Source organism: Octopus bimaculoides, chromosome 1, assembly GCF_046866305.1.
Source record: "Octopus bimaculoides isolate indiv1 chromosome 1, ASM4686630v1, whole genome shotgun sequence".
Classification (NCBI taxonomy): Eukaryota; Metazoa; Mollusca; class Cephalopoda; order Octopoda; family Octopodidae; genus Octopus; species Octopus bimaculoides.
Genome location: NC_142928.1, coordinates 37,413,291 through 37,420,672, shown reverse-complemented (window position 1 = coordinate 37,420,672; position 7,382 = coordinate 37,413,291).

The window sequence follows — 7,382 nt, the reverse complement described above, 5'->3', positions numbered from 1 at the left end:
GTGTGAAATTTGGTTCACAGAATCTGTAAAGGATCCCATAGGTGGATTATATTTGTAATTCAGATGGTAGAGCCTTGTTACACACTGTATTCACAGTAGCATACTGATTCTGTCAGAATTACATTAAAGGTACAAGTAACTGTAGAATGCTCAGCCATCTATATGTTATTTCAGGAGCAAGTAACTGAGTCCATACAACTGAATCTTCATCGGTGAATGACAGAGACCCAGAATATCTATCTATACAAGGCATTAGTACACAAGTTAATGAGAGAATCTCTGTGTCATCACTCAACCAGTGAGAAATAGCTATCCAGTCTCTCTCATATTGTGCTTTTATGCAAAAAATTACTACATCTGGTAACTCTACACCGTGTTTTTACATACTGTAAGCAGTAACTAAAAGGAATAGCAGTGAGAATAGCATCCAGCAGTAAAACACGACCACAGAAACCCTATCTAACCATTGATAGAACAGAAAATCACATGTAAAGTAATAATAATGTGATAAGGATGATGGTAGCAGTGATGATGATATAGCTATTAGCCATAGGTGGACAAAATTGTAATCTAGATGTGATGAGAATCAAAGAAGATTTGAGACCAGTTACGAAGACACATACTTTTCTGTTCACAGAGGAAAATGAAGAAGACAAAGATATATGGTAGCATTTGTTAAAGCACTGTGATGTTTCGGCTGTGTTATTAAACAGCTGCACCTAGCATCATACTACAGGTGTTGCAGTGAATAAAGATTGTTTAGCATATAATTAATTAATTTAAATAAAGAAAAACATATTAGAATATATAATTCTAGATATTATGAACAGGGGTGTTCATGGATGGGACACATTTGATCCTGCTTGATTATGATTGGCCTGAGACTAAACAAAGCATTATCTCAAATTTTATGGGAAAATGTTTAAATGTAGAGGAAAATGTAAAAACAAAAATGAAAACAAAAATAGTAACTATAAAATTATTTCAGTAGGTACACCAATCAAAGTGAAATATCATTTCATGAGTATTCCACTAAAGAATTGGTTGCATGCTTGATTCATATAACTGGTGATGGCTTTTGGAGCTCATATTTCATGTGTCATTTGCTATCAGCTGGAGACTACTTGGGAGGTTACTTAGCTATAGAAACTTGTTCAGTTTAATAAAGCTAATGAATAGAGCTGTCTAATAAAATGCAATTATTTCATGACAACAACAGCAACAACAACAACGACAGCAACAACAACAATCAAGTGTTTATTTGAAGCCAGTTCTGTTGGCTGTCAAATGCAAATGTAACATGCGTTGGTATTGCTCATAACTTGTATCTTATTATAAGCTGGCAATACATAAATGTTAATTTTCAGGAATTTATTATGGAATAGAGTGAGATTAAGGAAACTTGTGTGGAGGTGGATTTACCTTTTATTGCACCTCCACCATATCTTCATCATCACAACTAATGATTAGAGTCCCTACTATGAAGACACACTCCACTACCTCATCACTACAACTCCCCAGAACATGAATAATTACAGTCCCTGTCACAAAGTTACACTTCATCACCACTACACCCACCACATAATCATCGTCGTCATCACTGTCGTCATCGTTGTCATCATCGTCATCGTCGTTGTGGCCATCATCATCACCAGCACAAAGACAATGATTACAGTCATTACTACAAAGTCACACTGCATCATTATCATCCATCGTTATCACAACCACAAATATCAATATTTATAGTCACTACTATAAAGTCACACTGTTACATCATCAGTGTCATCGTCCTTATCATCAGCCATCTCATCCTCCTCATCATCATCATTTTCATCACTACCACAAAGTCACACTCTACAATATAATCACAATCATCACCTTATTTATTTTCACCAATAACATCCATCTCTCATGTACTTGAACTTCCACAAGCCTACTACTTGTCAATGTAACACATAGTACCCAGCTAAGCAGAAAAGCATGATACTTCTTAATCAAGACATCAGTAAATTTTGCTACCTTGCTAGACCAACTATTATATATCCGCCTAATCAAAAGTGCCTCGGGCTAAACAACATCAACATCACCTCTTCAACAATTCAAATACATTCATTGCCATCACCAGCATTTTTACACTGTTAGCATCGTCAGTCTCAACTTCACTAACTAATCAAAGTCAGATGAAGGCCAACTGATGCCTCAGGCACAGCCCAACAGTTTTACTCTTTCTCCTCAAGTCATTGTCTGACTGATAAGATGTAAAGGTATAATTAATATTGAATGTGAAATAATACATTAAAAATTATGGTTTCTTCCAGGTTCACCCATATCTTCCTGGCTAACAATGCCCAATAACCAGTTTGTTTAATTTTGTTTATCTAACATTAAATAACAAACAGTCAGCAACAGCGATACCTTATTTACTTACAACAAGAGCAACAGGAGAAAAATATTAATTTCCAAAATTTTTATTAATTCATAAGTAAAATTGCTATAATTTATTAATTGCCATAATAATTGCATCACTGGAAAAATAAATACTGTTTTCATTTGTACCCCGAGCACATGTTTACATTAATAGTTAATCCAGCTCAGACTAACACCATTTCCAACCCAGAATAACCACTATTGATTTCAATAGTATGCTTTTGGTAACAGAAAATTAACACAGTACAATTTTAGATTAATAATCTACCAAATATTTCGTTGATATTTTTGTGTGTAAGAGACAACAAATATCATGACACTGAGACATTAAAATACATTGCTATAGAAAATATTGAGCTTACCTAATGCCCCGGAATACCTGGATATAATAATTTATCAGCCTATACGAACATTAAATTATGATGATGACAATGATGACAATAACAACAACGATGATGACAATAACAATGATGAATAATCTTAATTTGGTAAAACCATTTGAATAGTAAGTGGATCAACTGATTACTTATTAAAACTGAAGGCTTAAATATATATGCAGGTGGAAATAATTTTATGAAGTTTATTGGCTTCAACTTGGAACTGAAATGGACTAGACTCAACTGGATAACTCAATTAGAGATGTTTTGATCCAGACAACTGTAACAATACAAGCCCATTGAAAAATGAAACTATGTGCTAAAGATATAATGCATACTTAAAATATTGCCACATTACATTTTGCAGAAGCATAATACCACAAATTCAACAGGCAAAAAGGACTGTAATAATACTTGTAGCTTAGTTGGAAAAACTGTAGAGTGTGAAACAAAATTCATTCATAACCAAAATTTAGATTACAAGTGGTTTCGGTATATTAAATAATATTTAGTTTTGCTAGAATCTGAGGACTAAATTACTAATTTATATAGCTTTCACTATAATATCAGTGATCATTTCTTGGGGGGGGGGGGGGGGATTTCCCTTATATTCTTCAGCTACATCACAGCTCATGCAATTCAAGCAAGGGTTAAAATGATGATCATATAATTACTGATATTATATTCTCTTTAATCTGAGCCTAAAATATTTCTTTACTGTAAGATTAAATATGATTACATGAAGTGAATTTATAAATTCATGTACTGTTTTGATAATTTTCTTTCTTGTGCGTTTGTGCTTAGCATTATACTACAGCAATATAAAGAGATCAAAATGTGATCACTTTACATTGAAGTACTTCTACAATAATACTTTCACATTTCAAAACTTCTTTCCACAATCAAGCCTGTATAGAATACGATACACTTTCTTCAACATATTATTTTTCTTGTTTCCTGGTTATATTTTTATACTCACAGGGTGAATTATTACAAGAGTGATTGATCAGGCCATTAACTAAAATGCTACATATGTAAAAACAGAATAAAATGAGGTTAATAATTCAATCAATCCTAACTACTTACGTGTTTTATAGTTTTGTTTGTAGTCTTTTTTTCTTCTGCAATCTAGTATGAAATGGAACAGATGTTTCATGGTAACTGAATACCATTACTAAGAGTATCCACTACATATTCTCACAGAATTGGCATCCATTTTCTATCTAGACAGGATATAGTTGACAAAAGAACACAAAACTTGTAAACAAACACAAAACCTTATACTGCAGACAAAATTTATACCCATGACCTATAGGGAGATGGTCTCAATACCAGCAAATAATCACTTACAACTTGTTCCCATTAATATCTCTTCCAATATCTTTTAAAGAAATACAATGGTTGTTCATAAATATATAGAAGCATTATTAAGAAAAAAGCAAAAAAAAAAGAAAACAGCTATATAATGTCAAGCAGCTGTTGTTTGATATCTCTATTGCTTACAGTTATTAAGGCAGGCAAAACTATTGCTAGTTTTATTTTCATCATTTATGGACTTCGAAGATTTTCTTTATATTAGATATTATCATAAATATTGGTTCATACTTTGATTGAATTAAGCATGAAATGTTTTACCATTACCCTCCAGAGAAACATGGAGACACCTATCAAAGGAGAAAAAAAGATGGTTGCTATCAAAATTATTCAATTTATGGTAATTTGAAGATTTGATTATTTTTACAAAGAAATCTGTTAATAGAGAAAGAGCAATCAAAGAATAATAGTATACTGAACAGTAAAGATTTATATATACATAAATGTGTGTGTGTGTGTCTGATTTACACATACTATACATATATACATACATATATATGTGCACATATAACCATATACATATAAGTTATAACAGATACATACATGTCTATATGTATGTATATATGCATAAATAAATAGATTTAATGTTTTTATATATAAGTTCACAGAAAAACAAACATTAATACATACACAAACAAACATACATACATATATATATATATATATATATATATATATAGGGAAATACATGCATACATACATACTCATATACATATGTATATATATATATATGTGTGTGTGTGTGTGTGTGTGTGTGTGTGTGTGTGTGTGTGTGTGTGTGTGTGTATGCACTGTTGATTTCAAGCGCTGCAACTGGAGGATCTAGTTCGTTTGGCTGCCAGCATTTCAAAAATCAAAGTTTATCGAAAATTTTTAAGTTTGGCACAATAATATACTTTCTCAAGCTGAATTGCTGGCGTTATTTCACTTTTTCCAGGAAAATGGCTTTAGAAAGTTATAGGGGTTTAAAGTTTGATCATTTTCACCCGATCAGGAAACAGGATTTGGAAGTTGTCATTTTGTGCATGACTGCATATTTTGTCAACATCCTGAAAGCACGTGTTGTCAATATTTGTAAACAACACGTTTTGTAGTTTGCAGCATTCAACATGCATTTAATGCGATAGCACGAACTTAAAATATTTATCCAAAAAAACACTATTTAGTACTCCCCACAAATGGTTTCAATACAATTTTAACAGAAAGACTTGGAAGAATTAGATGATAGTTCTCCAGTAATTTTTTTTCATGTAAATAAATGTTTATGTTAATTTAAAAATTTGCCAGCAAAATCTTATAAAATGACAGTTCTAAAAGATATAGATATTTATATGTTATATATGAAAATTAAAGTGAGAACGAAATATGCTAAAAAACACATTTAAGCATGCAATAAGCAACACATTACAAAATATTTTAAAAATTAGAAACGGAAGTTAGAAATACATTCAATCAATTTCTCAAACAAATCATAATTTTCGTATCTCCTGCGTCACATAAATTCAGAGATGTAAATCTACCATAGAACGGTGAGTGCCACAGCGTTATTACTTCGCTTCACAAGGGGGGACGTACTCTCCATTTGTTGAGTGTGAGTACCATATTTCGGGTTAACAAAAAAAGAAAGAGTAAACAACACATCTTTTGTAGTTTTAAGCATTCAATATGCATTTAATGCGATATCACGAACTTAGATTTATCTAAAAACAAAATAGCACATTACAAATGAAATATTATTGAAACCAAACAAACATTTTGTTGGCCAGTTCATTGAAAACGAAAGTTGGAAATGCATTCAATCAATTTCTCGAACAAATCTCAATGTTCGTATCTCCTACGCGACATAAAGTCACATGCTCAATTGTCAACAGATAGGTAAAACAAGTGGTTTCAATGTATTTGTCATTACGTGATTTCTCGTAGACAAAAGAGTTCTCGCGTTCTGCTTGTTACTATGGAAGCAGGCATGAATGTGTCTGTGGCTTACGATTGTCTAAAATTACCAAAATTTTTAAACTCTAATTGCTAATAACTTTATTTATTGATTTATAGCAAAAATGATTTTCACATTATTCATTAGCCAAAAAAAACGTGTATCATTACACTGAATATGAAATCAATTCGAACAGACTACATCCCAATTGGACTCACATGAAATCGTTCTTAAATGGAGCCTGTAAACTCTCTACTTCCTTAGCTACATAAATACACCATCTCACGTCCCAGAATATTCCTTACACCTTATCCTGTTCTGTAGATCGTGGGGCTTCTCTGTATAATACTAACCTCCATGTTTGTAAGTTGTGTTGCAGGGAATTAATTGCTCCCTATCGTCACAATACATCATTACTCAATACATTCTTTGACATGTTCTTCTGTAAGCACAAATTTTCTTCCACTTTTACCCATTACGTAAAGTCTTTATAATTTCCCCTAATCGTGGTTTAGCCCTTCGTTTTGTTAGTAGCTTCCACTTTCTCTATTCTTTTTATACCATTCTCCCCTTCCCAGCATATCTTCCTCCTCCATTACTACCACCCCATGCTTTCGATCATTGCTTACCTCTTCCTGTGTCTCTGTACGATCAGCTACCGTTCCAATTGATTTTAAGTTTGCTTAGCGAGATTCCCGACCACCAGTGATGCTCCTTTTCACCACACTTTTACTTTCTCTCCTCCTCTCTCCGTTTCATCTATTCTACTTCTGTTAATTTCCCCAATTTTATAGAAATCCTCTTCCCTTTCCCTGCGTTTTGTTTTTCTTATTCTGCCTCTCTCTCTTCAACCTTTAAATCTTTTGCACTACTATTTGGACTGCTTTTGCCAACTTTCTCTTGATGAAGAGAGCTAGACTTATGGTAATATGTCCGTGTGAATGTTTACTGGTTGCATACCCAAGCATTTTTGTACATTCCATCTGCAAATTATGAACATTATGATTATTAGGTAAATCTGAGTTATGTGAAACTGTTGACTAGCTAAGGATTAATCTATTCTCTTCTTAGTATTCTGTATTTTTATGCTCTAAGTAAATATGCATGTGTGTGTGTGTGTGTATGTATATCTATATATGTGTTTATCTTACTGAATATATATGTGTCTATGTATATCTATATATGTATTTACTTATATATGTGTCAAACCTAATTGTATCTGCATCGCTACCTCTCTCTCTCTTTCACTCTATGTGTGTGTGTGTGTGTGT